The sequence below is a fragment of the Moschus berezovskii genome, chromosome 5 (assembly GCF_049115385.1).
Source record: "Moschus berezovskii isolate FMDL1 chromosome 5, NW_MosBer_1.0, whole genome shotgun sequence".
In the NCBI taxonomy this organism is placed as follows: Eukaryota; Metazoa; Chordata; class Mammalia; order Artiodactyla; family Moschidae; genus Moschus; species Moschus berezovskii.
Genome location: NC_142464.1, coordinates 34,017,225 through 34,033,315, shown reverse-complemented (window position 1 = coordinate 34,033,315; position 16,091 = coordinate 34,017,225). Strand labels below are relative to the sequence as shown.

Genomic DNA, 16,091 nt, shown 5'->3' with positions numbered 1-16,091 from the left:
TCTTCAAGAACTTTTCTTTGTTTTTCCATGTATTTAGCTTGCCTATTCTGTGCAGTGCTTAGTCGCTCGGTCGTGTCTGACTCTGCAACTCCATGGACCACAGCCCGCCAGGCTCCTCTGTCTGTGGGGATTCTCCAGGAAAGAATACTGGAGTGGGTTGCCATGCCCTCCTCCAGGGGATCTTCCCAACCCAGGGATTGAACCCAGGCCTCCCACATTGCAGATTCTTTACCATCTGAGCCACCAGGGAAGCTCTTAGCATGCCTATAGACCCTATTGATAATATAAAATATCATCTATAACTCTTCTGTAGTCAAGCATAACAGGTAACTTATAATATTTTGTCCCTGGAGACACTACTCTTGTTTTGCCCTTCTGCTAAGGTCTGATGCTTGGCTGCCTTCTAGGATTTATCTGTAGCAATATCCTGGGAATTCCTTCATCCTTTTTCTATATTGAATCCTGGATCTTGTGTCTTCTGCATTCATGGCCCTCTCGCCTGGGGTTATACATCCTCTAGTATTTGTTGAAAAAGTGTTCAGGGAAGATAAATTTGGTGAGAACTTGTGTATCTGAAAACCTTTTTTTAACCTTCATGCTAGATTGATCCTGTGGATGAGAAAAGAATTCTGGATTGGAAATTATTTCCTCTGGTCATTTGAAAGACATTGTGCACAGTCTTCTGTTTCTAATGTTGCTGTTGAGAACTAGAAAGTATTCTAATGTTTAGATATTGTGTATACATGTTATTTTCCCTTTTCCAAAACACTGCAGGAAATTCTATTCACACTCATTTTCACAAAATCTCATGATATGACTTTGCTTATTGATTGTGCTGGGCACTCTATGGCATCTTCAAATCAAGAAAATGCACTTTATTCAATATCCTGTACTCTTACACTTCTTCCCAACCCTAATGCTAATATCACATTATTCTCAGAATATTCTTTTCAATTTGAAGTGGTCTTTCAAAGACTAGTATAACTTGTGTCTGGTGCATTCTGATTTCTTTCAACTGACAAGACAACACAAGCTATGATGAACACGTAAGCCAGACAGGAACCTAGGGTTAGTAATGTGGCCAGTGATATAGCTGGTACGGAAGTGAAGTGAAATCGCTCAGTCATGTCCGACTCTTTGTGATCCCATAGACTGTAGCCTACCACCCTCCTCCATCCGTAGGATTTTCCAGCCAAGAGTACTGGTGTGGGTTGCCATTTCCTTCTTCAGAGGATCTTCCTGACCCAGAGATCGAACCTGAGTCTCCCACACTGTAGGCAGACGCTTTACCGTCTGAGCCACCAGGGAAGTCCTACTCAGAACTAAAATTACAACAGATGGAACTCATATTCAAACCCCCAAATCTGTTTCTTTTTTCTTTCTTCTTTAAGAGTCACATGCCCATAGTATACACTGGGGAAGACATCCATTTCCCCTCAATTCTCAGATTTGTAGATGCTGGAGGAGGAACAATGGTAGTAATTGTTTAATGAGTACAGAGTTTCAGTTTTAAAAGATGGAAAGAGTTCTGAAGATGGATGGCAATAATGGTTGAAGAAATAGATGTATTTAATACTACTGAACTATACACTTAAAATGGTTAAGATGATTAGATAACATTAATTTGTTGAATATATTTACAGCTCACTTAAAAATAATCTATAAATTTGTTTATATATTTTAAATATTTTCTTCTACCTATTTTCCATTTCTGCCTTTAAACTCCTGGAAGCAAAAAATATATTTGTTTGTTTGACAGAACTTTCCAAATTTGGGGCGGGGGGGAAGACATCAAGGCATAAACTCAAAACACAGTGTATACATGTATCAGGATAAATATATAGAAAAGCATACCTAGGTTCATCATAGTAAAACTGTTGAAAACCAAAAAAAAGAAACATATTTAAGCTATCTTGAGAACAAATACTCATTCTCTTCAAGGAAGCAATACTTCAGTTCAATTCAGTCCCTCAGTCTTGTCCAACTCTTTGTGACCCCATGAATCACAGCTCGCCAGGCCTCCCTGTCCATCACCAATTCCCGGAGTTCACTCAAACTCATATCCATTGACTTGGTGATGCCATCCAGCCACCTCATTCTCTGCCGTCCCCTTCTCCTCCAGCCCCCAATCCCTCCAGCATCAGAGTCTTTTCCAGTGAGTCAACTTCTCTCATGAGGTTGCCAAAGTATTGGAGTTTCAGATTTAGCATCAGTCCTTCCAATGAACACCCAGGACTGATCTCCTTTAGAATGGACTGGTTGGAACTCCTTGCAGTAAAAGTGTCTCTCAAGAATCTTCTCCAGCACCACAGTTCAAAAGCATCAATTCTTCAGCGATCAGCTTTCTGCACAGTCCAACTCTCACATCCATACATGACCACTGTAAAAACTATATAGCCTTGACTAGATGGACCTTGGTTGGCAAACTAATGCCTCTGCTTTTTAATATGCTTTCAGGCTGGTCATAACTTTCCTTGCAAGGAGTAAATGTCTTGTAATTTCATGGCTGCAATCAGCATCTGCAGTGATTTTGGAGCCCAGAAAAATAAAGTCTGAACTGTTTCCACTGTTTCCCCATCTATTTCCCATGAAGTGATGGGACCAGATGCCATGATCTTAGTTTTCTGAATGTTGAGCTTCAAGCCAACTTTTTCACTCTCCTCTTTCACTTTCATCGAGAGGCTTTTGAGTTCCTCTTCACTTTCTGCCATAAGGGTGCTGTCATCTGCATATCTGAGATTATTGATATTTCTCAAAGCAATCTTGATTCCAGCCTGTGTTCTTCCAGCTCAGCGTTCCTCATGATGTACTCTGCATATAAGTTAAATAAGCAGGGTGACAATATACAACCTTGACATTCTCCTTTTCCTATTTGGAACCAGTCCATTGTTCTATGTCCAGTTCTAACTGTTGCCTCCTGACCTGCATACAGGTTTCTCAAGAGGCAGATCAGGTAAACTGGTATTCCCATCTCTTTCAGATTTTTCCACAGTTTACTGTGATCCACACAGTCAAAGGCTTTGTCATAGTCAATGAAGCAATATTTCAGTTCAGTTCAATTCAGTTTAGTCACTCAGTCGTGTCAAACTCTTTGCAACCCCATGAATCACAGCACGCTAGGCCTCCCTGTACATCACCAACTCCCGGAGTTCACCCCAAACTCACATCCATCGAGCTGGTGATGCCATCCAGCCATCTCATTCTCTGTCATCCCCGTCTCCTCCTGCCCCCAATCGCTCCCAGCAGCATATTAAAAAGCAGAGACATTACTTTGCCAACAAAGGTCCGTCTAGTCAAGGCTATGGTTTTTCCTGTGGTCATGTATGGATGTGAGAGTTGGACTGTGAAGAAAGCTGATCATGGGAGAATTGATGCTTTTGAACTGTGGTGCTGGAGAAGACTCTTGAGAGTCCCTTGGACTGCAAGGAGATTCAACCAGTCCATTCTAGAGGAGATCAATCCTGGGTGTTCATTGGAAGCAATATTTAGATGGACAACATTTAGGTGATTCTGAATTCTATACAGAAACAATGGAAGCTAAAATACAATTGAATGATAATTTTCAAGTGCTAAACAATCACTGTCAATATTTAATATTTAAAACCCAAGTGAAATATGGAAGGGGAAAAAACACAAAAATCAAATAACTAAAATGTCTTAACCAGCACTAATGGAGAAATCTCAAGTCCTATATACAAATAAATTAGAGATATAATGACATCAAAAGAAGGAAAAACTGAGGAATGTGTTCACTATAGTTGAGTAGACTAATTCTGATAAGCAGAATTTTAAATATATCATTCCAAGTTTCTTATATCCTGGTTAATCAAACAAGCACTAATCTGTCAACTACTATAAAGGAATTTCTTGATGTAACTGAAGTACCAGTCAATGGATCTTCCCTGGTGGCTCAGTGCTAAAGAAACTGCTTGCCAATGCAGGCAATGTGGGTTCAATCCATGGGTCAGGAAGATCCCCTGGAGAAGGAAATGGCAACCTACTCTCGTGTTCTTGCCTGGAAAATCCCATGCACCGAGGGGCCTGGAGAGCTACAGTCCATGGGGTTGCAAAGAGTTCGACACAACTTAGAAACTAAACAATTGATCTTAAAATATGGGGATTATTGGATGAACCTGACCCAATTATGTGAATCCTTTAAAAGCAGAGTTTTCTCTACCTAGTGGCAGATGAGGAAATCAAATATTTGAAGCATAGTAAGATTTTAATATGCCTCTCCTAGCTTAAGGATAGAAGAAGCCATGTGTCAAGGAATGCAGGCAGGTTGCATTCAACCAGAGCTCAGAGTAGCCTCTTGGTTGACTGTAGCAAAGAAACAGGGACCCCAATCCTAAAACCATGAAGACCTTAATTCAGTCAACAGCTTGAATGAATGTGGGGACAGATGTTTCCCTGGAACCTTCAAATAAGAGTCTAGTTTCACTAACACTGATTTTTTAACTTTTTGAGAGATTAAGCATATAACCTCAATGAGATGTCCAGACTTCTGACCAACAGAACTGTGGGCTAATAAAGGGGTTTTGGTTTAAGCCACTGAGTTTGTGGTAATTTGTACACAAATACAGCAATAAAAAACAAATACACTAGTAATGTATAATGTTTAGACCAACAAGACATCATAAACAATAATATACTTTAAGAAGACTATTTGGGAGGTGGTCCTAAGATGGCAGAGACATAGGATGGGGAGACCACTTTCTCACCCACAAATTCATCGAAAGAACATTTGAACATCGAGCAAATTCTACAAAACAACTTCTGAATGCTGGCAGAGCACATCAGGCACCCAGAAAGGCAGCCCATTGTCTTTGAAAGGAGGTAGGACAAAATATAAAAGATAAAAAGAGAGACAAAAGAGGTAGGGACGGAGATCCGTCCAGGGAAAGGAGTCTTAAAAAAGAGAGAAGTTTCCAAACACCAGGAAACACTCTCTCTGGTGGGTCTGCGGTGAGCCTTGGAATCTCAGAGGGCAAAATAATCAGGAGGAAAATAAATAAATAATTAAAACCCACAGATTATGTGCCTAAAAGCAACTCCCAGTAGAGCAGCAGGCCAGACACTCGCATCCCCCACCAGCAAGCGGGGGTTGGACATTGAGGCATGGACTGTATTGCATAGCATGAGGACTGGGCATTAATGCACCAAAGAAATCTGCGGGGACTAGCTTCAGATAGCAACCCAGACTGCGGGATAGCTATCCCACAAAAAGCTCTAACACAGTGGAAGTGAGAAATAGATTTAAGGGACTAGATCTGATAGATAGAGTGCCTGATGAACGATGGACAGAGGTTCATAACATTGTACAGGAGACAGGGATCAAGACCATCCCCATGGAAAAGAAATGGAAAAAAGCAAAATGACTGTCTGAGAAGGCGTTAAAAATAGCTGTGAAATGAAGGGAAGCAAAAAGCAAAGGAGAAAAGGAAAGATATCCCATTTGAATGCAAAGTTCCAAAGGATAGCAAGGAGAGATAAGAAAGCCTTCCTCAGCAATCAATGCAAAGAAATAGAGGAAAACAACAGAATGGGAAAGACTAGAGATCTCTTCAATTCAAGAAAATTAGAGATACCAACTGAATATTTCATGCAAAGTTGGGCTCGATAAAGGACAGAAGTGGTATGGACCTTACAGAAGCAGAAGATATTAAGAAGAGGTGGCAAGAATACACAGAAGAACTGTACAAAAAAGATCTTCATGACCCAGATAATCCCGATGGTGTGATCACTCATCTAGAGCCAGACATCTTGGAATGTGAAGTCAAGTGGGCCTTAGGAAGCATCACTAGGAACAAAGCTAGTGGATGTGATGGAATTCAAGTGGAGCTATTTCAAAACCTGAAAGATGATGCTGTGAAAGTGCTGCACTCGATATGCCAGTAAATTTGGAAAACTCAGCAGTGGCCACAGGACTGGAAAAGGTCAGTTTTCATTCCAATCCCAAAGAAAGGCAATGCCAAAGAATGTTCAAACTACCGCACAATTGCACACATCTCACACACTAGCAAAGTAAGTCTCAAAATCCTCCAAGCCAGGCTTCAGCAATACATGAACTGTGACCTTTCAGAGGTTCAAGCTGGTTTTAGAAAAGGCAGAGGAACCAGAGATCAACCAGAGATCAAATTGCCAACATTTGCTGGATCATCGAAAAAGCAAGAGAGTTCAAGAAAAATGTATACTTCTGCTTTATTGACTATGCCAAGGCCTTTGACTGTGTGGATCACAATAAACTGTGGAAAATTCTGAAAGAGATCAGATTACCAGACCACCTGACCTGCCTCCTGTACACAGGTCAGGAAGCAACAGTTAGAACTGGACATTGAACAATGGACTGGTTCCAAATTGGAAAAGGAGTAAGTCAAGGCTGTATATTGTCACCCTGCTTCTTTAACTTACATACAGAGTACATCATGAGAAACGCCGGGCTGGAAGAAGCACAAGCTGGAATCAAGATTTCCAGGAGAAATATCAATAACTTCATATATGCAGATGACACCACTCTTATGGCAGAAAGTGAAGAACTAAAGAGCCTCGGGATGAAAGTGAAAGAGGAGAGTGAAAAAGTTGGCTTAAAGCTCAACATTCAGAAAACTAAGATCATGGCCTCTGGTCCCACCACTTCATGGGAAATAGATGGGGAAACAGTGTCAGACTTTATTTTTTGGGGCTCCAAAATCACTGCAGATGGTGACTGCAGGCATGAAATTAAAATGTTTACTGCTTGGAAGGAAAGTCATGACCAACATAGACAGCATATTAAAAAGCAGAGACATTACTTTGCCAACAAAGGTCCATCTAATCAAGGCTCTGGTTTTTCCAGTGGTCATGTATGAATGTGAGATTTGGACTGCAAAGAAAGCTGAGCGCCAAAGATTTGATGCTTTTGAACTGCGGTGTTGGAGAAGACTCGAGAGTCCCTTAGACTGCAAGAAGATCCAACCAGTCCATTCTAAAGGAGATTAGTCCTGGGTGTTCATTGGAAGGACTGATGTTGAAGCTGAAACTCCAATACTTTGGCCACCGAAGAGTTGACTCATTTGAAAAGACCCTGATGCCTAGAGGGATTGGGGGCAGGAGTAGAAGGGGATGACAGAGGATGAGATAGCTGGATGGCATCACCAACTCGATGGATGTGATTTTGGGTAAACTCCGGGAGTTGGTGATGGACAGGGAAGCCTGGCGTGTTGCGATTCATGGGCTCGCAAAGAGTCGGACACGACTGAGTGACTAAACTGAACTGAATTGAAGACACTGCCTGGCCCGCTCACCGAACAAAGTACTGCCCAGAATTAGCCTGCTGAGGACTGGCCCATCCCCCACCAGAGACAGGCAGGCGAGGGCAGCCAGAGCCAGAAGGGGTATATTGCGCCTCCAGGTAGGTATCCTATACCAAACTGCAAGCAGACTTCGTTGCCAGCCAAGACTCTTTGGGTTTCTGGAAGGTTGACATCCACCAGGAGGGTGCAGCCAGAGATCAGCTCCCCAGAAGAGATACACAGCACACCTGAGAAGACACGCCCACTATACACCCAGAAAACTGAGCAGTTTGACGGGGGAGGCAATAAGTCACAGCCTTCAACTGGGGGCAACTATGCTCGCCAAGCACCTGATCACCTGAGTTGCTCAGACCTGGGACGGGCAGAAAACGCTGACACAACCAAGACTGCACCTTTGTGGAGTACCCAAGAACCTGAACCTGAGCCGCTTAGACCTGAGGAGTACATGCAACCCAGGGCCAGCATCAGACAGTTTCCAGCAGAGCAACCTCTAGCCTGAGCAGTGTAGACTGGGAAAGCACACACGCCGTGAGCGGGGGCAAATCCAGTGTGGCTGAATCACTGTGAGCACACGCCAGTGATTTTTGTTTGCAGTGTTCCTCCCTCCCCACAACACTACTGAACAAGTGAGTAAAAAAAGTGACCACCACTGACCTCCTTGTGTCAGGGTGGAAACTAGACACTGAAGAGACCAGCAAACAGAAGCTAAAATAGAGGGAACCACTTTGGAAGTGACAGGTGGAATAGAATAAAACCCTGTAGTAAGCACCTACTACATAGGAAGGGGCCTATATACCTTGAGAAGTACAAGCTGGACAAAGGAACTAACTTTCTTAAAATGAACTGACTCCACACTGTCCACAATAGCTCCAGAGAAAGTCCTAGATATGTTTTTACTATATCATTTTTTTAATCTGAAAAAAATTTTTTTTTCATTTTTGATGCTAAAGCTGAAACTGCAATACTTTGGCCACCTCATGCGACGAGTTGACTCACTGGAAAAGACTCTAATGCTGGGAAAGGTTGGGGGCGGGAGGAGAAGGGGACGACGGAGAATGAGATGGCTGGATGGTGTCACCGATTCTGTGGACATGAGTTTGAGTGTACTCCGGGAGTTGGTGATGGTCAGGGAGGCCTGGCGTGCTGTGATTCATGGGGTCACGGAGAGTCGGACACGACTGAGCGACTGAACTGAACTGAACTGAAGTCCCCATTACTCCTTTAATTTTCATTTTTATAACCTACTATTACCTTGCAATGGAGAAGGCAATGGCAAGCCACTCCAGTACTATTGCCTAGAAAATCCCATGGATGGAGGAGCCTGGTAGGCTGTAGTCCATGGGGTCGCTAAGGGTTGGACACGACTGAGCGACTTCACTTTCACTTTTCACTTTCACACATTGGAGAAGGAAATGGCAACCCACTCCAGTGTTCTTGCCTGGAGAATCCCAGGGACGGGGGAGCCTGGTGGGCTTCCGTCTATGGGGTCGCACAGAGTCGGAAACGACTGAAGTGACTTAGCAGCATTACCTTGCAAAAAAAAAAAAAAAGACCCTATTTTTAAAGCAAACTTCATATATATATTTTATAATGTTTGTGACTTTTTTTTAAATATTGTATTTTTGAGAATCTAACCTCTACTCCAGATTTTTAATCTTTGCTTTTTGGTATTTGTTATAAACTTTGTACCTTTAAGAACCCAATCTTCAGTACCCATTTTTACTTGGGAGCAGAATCACTGGCCTGACTGCTCTCTCCCCCTTCAGGCTCTCCTTTTTCTCCACTACATCACCTCTATCTCTGCCCTCCACCTTCTCTTCTCTACCCAACTCTGTGAATCTCTGTGTGTTCCGGGCTGTGGAGAACACCTAGGGAACTGATTACTGGCTGGATCTGTCTCTCCCCTTTTGATTCCCCCTCCTCTCCTCCTGGTCACCCCTATCTCTTTCCTCCCTCTTCTGTCTTCTCTTCCCCTTGTAACTCTGTGTACCTCTCTGGGTGTTCCTCACTGTGGAGAAACTTTTCACCATTAACCTAGATGTTTTATCAATGGTGATGTATAGATGGAGAAGTCTTGAGGCTCCTGTAAGAATAAGACTGAAAACCAGAGACAGGAAGCTTAAATCCAAATTCTGAGAACACCTGAAACTCCTGAATCCAGGGAACTTAAATTGATAGGAGCTCATCAAATGCCTCCATACTTACACTGAAACCAAGCACCACCCAAGGGCCAACAAGTTCCAGAGCAAGACATACTACACAAATTCTCCAGCAACATAGGATCATAGCCCTGAGCTTCAATATACAGGCTTCCCAAAGTCACACCAAACCCATTTATATCTCAAACTTCACTACTGGACACTTCAGTGCACTCCAGAGAGAAGAAATCCAGCTCCATCCACCAGAACACTGACACAAGCTTCCCTAAGCAGGAAACCTTGACAAGCCACCAGTCCAACCCCACCCACAGTGAGGAACCTCCACAATAAAAAGGAACCACAAACTGCCAGAATACGGAAAGGTCAACTCAAACACAGCAATATAAACAAGATGAAGAGGCAGAGAAATACCCAGCATGTAAAGGAACAGGATAAATGCCCACCAAACCAAATAAAAGAGGAAGAGACAAGGAATCTACCTGATAAGGAATTCCAAATAATGATAGTGAAAATGATCCAAAACCTTGAAAACAAATTGGAGTTACAGATAAATACCCTGGAGACAAGGATTGAGAAGATGCAAGAAAGGTTTAACAAGAACCTAGAAGAAATAAAAGAGTCAATATATAATGAATAATGCAATAAATGAGATCAAAAACACTCTGGAGGGAACCAAGAGTAGAATAATGGAGGCAGAAGATAGGATAAGCGAGCTAGAAGATAGAATGGTAGCAATAAATGAAACAGTGAGGAAAAAAGAAAAAAGAATTAAAAGAAATGAGGACAACCTCAGCGACCTCTGGGACAATGTTAAACGTCCCAACATTCAAATCATAGAAGTCCCAGAAGAAGAAGACAAAAAGAAAGACCATGAGAAAATACTTGAAGAGAGAATATCTGAAAACTTCCCCTAAAATGGGGAAGGAAATAATCACCCAAGTCCAAGAAACCCAGAGAGTCCCAAACAGGATAAACCCAAGGCAAAACACTCCAAGACACATATTAATCAAATTAACAAAGATCAAACACAAAGAACAAATATTAAAAGCAGCAAGGGGAGAAACAAACAACACACAAGGGGATCCCCATAAGGATAACAGCTCATCTTTCAATAGAAACTCTTCAGGCCAGCAGGGAATGGCAGGACATACTTAAAGTGATGAAAGAAAATAACCTACAGCCCAGATTACTGTACCCAGCAAAGATCTCATTCAAATATGAAGGAGAAATCAAAAGCTTTACAGACAAGCAAAAGCTGAGAGAATTCAGCAACACCAAACCAGCTCTCCAACAAATGCTAAAGGATCTTCTCTAGACAGGAAACACAGAAAAGGTGTACAAACATGAACCCAAAATAACAAAGTAAATGGCAATGGGATCATACCGATCAATAATTACCTTAAATGTAAATGGGTTGAATGCCCCAACCAAAAGACAAAAACTGGCTGAATGGATACAAAAACAAGACCTCTATATATGTTGTCTACAAGAAACCCACCTCAAAACAAGGAACACATACAGACTGAAAGTGAAGGGCTGGAAAAAGATATTCCATGCAAATAGAGACCAAAAGAAAGCAGGAGTAGCAATACTCATAGGGTCCATCCAAGAAGATATAACAATTTTAAATATATATGCACCCAACATAGGAGCATTGCAATATGTTAGACAAATGCTAACAAGTATGAAAAGGGAAATTAACAATAACATAATAATAGTGGGAGACTTTAATACCCCACTCACATCTATGGATAGATCAACTAAACAGAAAATTAACAAGGAAACACAAACTTTAATTGATACAATAGACCAGTTAGACCTAATTTATATAAATAGGACATTTCACCCCAAAACAATTAATTTCACCTTTTTCTCAAGCACACACGGAAACTTCTCCAGGACAGATCACATCCTGAGCCATAAATCTAGCCTTGGTAAATTCAAAAAAATTGAAAATCATTCCAAGCATCTTTTCTGACCACAATGCAGAAAGGTTTGATGTCAATTACAGGAGAAAAACTATTAAAAATTCCAACATACGGAAGCTGAACAACACGCTGCTGAATAAACAACAAATCATAGAAGAAATCAAAAAAGAAATCAAAATATGCATAGAAATGAATGAAAATGAAAACACAACAATCCAAAACCTCAGCGACACTGTAAAAGCAGTGCTAAGGGGAAGGTTCATAGCAATACACGCATACCTCAAGAAAAACGTCAAATAAATAACCTAACTCTACACCTAAAGCAACTAGTAAAGGAAGAAATGAAGAACCCCAGGGTTAGTAGAAGGAAATAAATCTTTAAAAATAAGGCAGAAATAAATGCAAAAGAAACAAAAGAGATCATAGCAAAAATCGATAAAGCCAAAAGCTGGTTCTTTGAGAAGATAAATATAATTGACAAACCATTAGCCAGATTCACCAAGAAACAAAGGGAGAAAAATCAAATCAACAAAATTAGAAATGAAAATGGAGAGATCACAACCGACAACACAGAAATACAAAGGATTATTAGAGACTACTATCAGCAATTATATACAAATAAAATGGACAACTTGGAAGAATTGGACAAATTCTTAGAAAAGTACAACTTTTCAAAACTGAACCAGGAAGAAATAGAAAATCTTAACAGACCCATCACAAGCATGGAAATTGAAACTGTAATCAGAAATCTTCCAACAAACAAAAGCCCAGGACCAGATGGCTTCACAGCTGAATTCTACCAAAAATTTAGAAAAGAGCTAACACCTATCCTCCTCAAACTCTTCCAGAAAATTGAAGAGGAAGGTAAACTTACAAACTCATTCTATGAGGCCACCATCACCCTAATACCAAAGCCTGACAAAGATGCCACAAAAAAAAGAGAACTACAGGCCAATATCACTGATGAACATAGATGCAAAAATCCTTAATGAAATTCTAGCAATCAGAATCTAACAACTTATTAAAAAGATCATACATCATGACCAAGTGGGCTTTATCCCAGGGATGCAAGGATTCTTAAATATCCGCAAATCAACCAATGTAACACACCACATTAACAAATTGAAACATAAAAACCATATGATTATCTCAATAGATGCAGAGAAAGCCTTTGACAAAATTCAACATCCATTTATGATTAAAAAAAACCCTCCAGAAAGCAGGAATAGAAGGAACACACCTCAACATAATAAAAGCTATATATGACAAACCCATAGCAAACATTATACTCAAAGGTGAAAAATTGAAAGCATTTCCCCTAAAGTCAGGAACAAGACAAGGGTGCCCACTCTCACCACTACTATTCAACATAGTTTTGGAAGTTTTGGCCACAGCAATCAGAGCAGAAAAAGAAGGAATCCAGATTGGAAAAGAAGAAGTAAAACTCTCACTGTTTGCAGATGACATGATCCTCTACGTAGAAAACCCTAAAGACTCCACCAGAAAATTACTAGAGCTAATCAATGAATACAGTAAAGTTCCAGGATATAAAATCAACACACAGAAATCCCTTGCATTCCTATACACTAACAATGAGAAAACAGAAAGAGAAATTAAGGAAACAATTCCATTCACCATTGCAAAGAAAAAGAACAAAATACTTAGGAATATACCTACCTAAAGAAAAAAAAAAGACCCATATATAGAAAACTATAAAACACTGGTGAAGAAATCAAAGAGGACACAAATACAAGGAGAAATATACCGTGTTCATGGATCGGAAGAGTGAAAATGAGTATACTACCCAAAGCAATCTATAGATTCAATGCAATCCCTAACAAGCTACCAATGGTATTTTTCAGAGAACTAGAACAAATAATTTCACAATTTGTATGGAAATACAAAAAACCTCAAATAGTAAAAGCAATCTTGAGAAAGAAGAATGGAACTGGGGGAATCAACCTGCCGGACTTCAGGCTCTACTACAAAGCCACAGTTATCAAGACAGTATGGTACTGGCACAAAGACAGAAATATAGATCAATGGAACAAAATAGAAAGCCCAGAGATAAATCAACACACCTATGGACACCTTATCTTCAACAAAGGAGGCAAGAATATACAATGGAGAAAAGACAATCTCTTTAACAAGTGGTGCTGGGAAAACTGGTCAACCACTTGTAAAAGAATGAAACTTTCTAACACCATACACAAAAATAAACTCAAAATGGATTATAATTGCAAGACCAGAAACTGTAAAATTCCTAGAGGAAAACATAGGCAAAACACTCTACAACATAAACCACAGCAGGATTCTCAATGACCCACCTCCCAGAATATTGGAAATTAAAGCAAAAATAAACAAATGGGACCTAATTAAAATTAAGAGCTTTAGCACAACAAAGGAAACAATAAGTAAGGTGAAAAGACAGCCTTCAGAATGGGAGAAAATAATAGCAAACGAAGCAACAGACAAAGAATTAATCTCAAAAATATACACGCTAACAAACACATGAAAAGATACTCAACATCCCTCATAATCAGAGAAATGCAAATCAAAACCACAATGAGGTACCATTTCACAACAGTCAGAATGGCTGTTATCCAAAAGTCTACAAGCAATAAATGCTGGAGAGGGTGTGGAGAAAAGGGAACCCTCTTACACTGTTTGTGGGAATGCAAACTAGTACAGCCACTATGGAGAACAGTGTAGAGATTCCTTAAAAAACCAGAAATAGAACTGCCATACGACACAGCAATCCCACTGCTGAGCATACACACTGAGGAAACCAGAATTGAAAAAGACACATGTACCCCAATGTTCATCACAGCACTGTTTATAATAGCCAGGACATGGAAGCAACCTAGATGTCCATCAGTAGATGAATGGATAAGAAAGCTGTGGTACATATACCCAATGGAATATTACTCAGCCATTAAAAAGAATACATTTGAATCAGTTCTAATGAGATGGATGAAACTGTATAATAATATAGCGTGAAGTAAGCCAGAAAGAAAAACACCAATATAGTATACTAATGCATATATACGGAATTTAGAAAGATGGTAATGATAACCCTGTATGCGAGACAGTCTTTTGGACTCTGTGGGAGAGGGCGAGGGTGGGATGATATGGGAGAATGGCATTGAAACGTGTAAATTATCACATGTGAAACGAATCACCAGTCCAGGTTCGATGCATGATACAGGGTGTTCAGGGCTGGTACACTGGGATGACCCAGAGTGATAGGATAGGGAGGGAGGTGGGAAGGGGAATCAGGATGGGGAACACATGTACACTCAGGGCAGATTCATGTCAATGTATGACAAAACCAATATAATATTGTGAAGTAAAAAAATAATAAATAAAACTGAGATTAATAAAAAAGAAGACTATTTGTTATGTATAGCGTGAAGACCAAACAAAATTTTAAAAAAAACAAAACATGAATTAAGATATTGGTCATAATTTGCAAATTAATCAAAGGTGCTCTTGTTTCCCATACGTAAGGACTACATTGGTCACATTAATAATGAGATGAATGCTCATATTAAAGAAACAGGAAGGGGAAAATGAGATATTTGCTTAGGGTCATTTAGCTCATAAATAAGCTCCAATTAGAATGTATTCTGTCAGAATCTAGAGTTTACTTTTATCCTAGTACATCAAGTTGCTTTCAATAGAATGTGCTCAAGAAAGATCAACAATACACTGTTTAATTATCACAACATATAAATACTAGCTCATAAAGAAACAAAAATAGTAACAGGATATAGTAGCCCCTATGGACACACAAAGCATTATTAATATTTAAAACCAATATATTTTGTTTTTATTGTGAGTACAAGTGTGTGCTTTTATTAAATACTAAAATACTGTCAGAAAATATTTTTACTTATGTTCTAATGAATAGAAAAAAAGTAACCCAAATATTTAAAAATTAATGATAAACATTCTTTAAAATTACAAAACTGTAAAATACAAATTATAATTGCATGTTGTTTGTTGTAGTTCAGTAGCTATGTCATGTCTGACTCTTTGCAACCCCATGTATTATAGCCCACTAGGCTCCTCTGTTCATGGGATTCCCTGGGCAAGAATATCAGAGTGGGTTGCCATTTTCTTCTCCAGGGGATCTTTACAACCCAGGGATTGAACTCATGTCTCCTGCACTGGCAAGAAGATTCTTTCCCACTGTGCCACCATATTACCTTTAAAAAGCTTATATTTTAAACTCCATTAATGGCACAGTGGGAAAGAATCCACCTACCAACGCAGGAGACACAGGAGATGTGGGTTTGGATTTCTGAGTTGGCAAGACTCCCTGGAGAAGGAAATGGCAACCCACCACAGTACTCTTGCCTGGATAATCCCAGTCCATGACATTGCAAAGAGTCAGACATGACTTAGCATGCTTGCATGTGCATGCACGTACACACACACAATGCAGGAAATATCTTTTTTCTATTTACTTTCAGAAATTCAGTTACTTCCTGGTGCAAATTAACTGCTCACTACATTTATTGGAAGAATAAATCCATTAATGGAAGAAGGAAAGAATCATATCAAATAATTGGCATCATAAAATGCAAAGTCTGTCCAGTTACAATTTCCTTTACTTTTACTGACATAATTTGCTTTACTTCAGTAACTTACAGTATTCTGATAAAATGGAATAACAGAAATGCTTTTTATATTTATCTTAAATATCA

General features: G+C 39.9%; 1 protein-coding gene across 1 annotated transcript in view; it reads right to left on the bottom strand.

Moving 5' to 3' along the window:
- STPG2 (sperm tail PG-rich repeat containing 2) overlaps positions 1 to 16,091 on the bottom strand; it is a 376,150-nt gene that overhangs the window by 97,904 nt on the left and 262,155 nt on the right. The window lies entirely within an intron of this gene.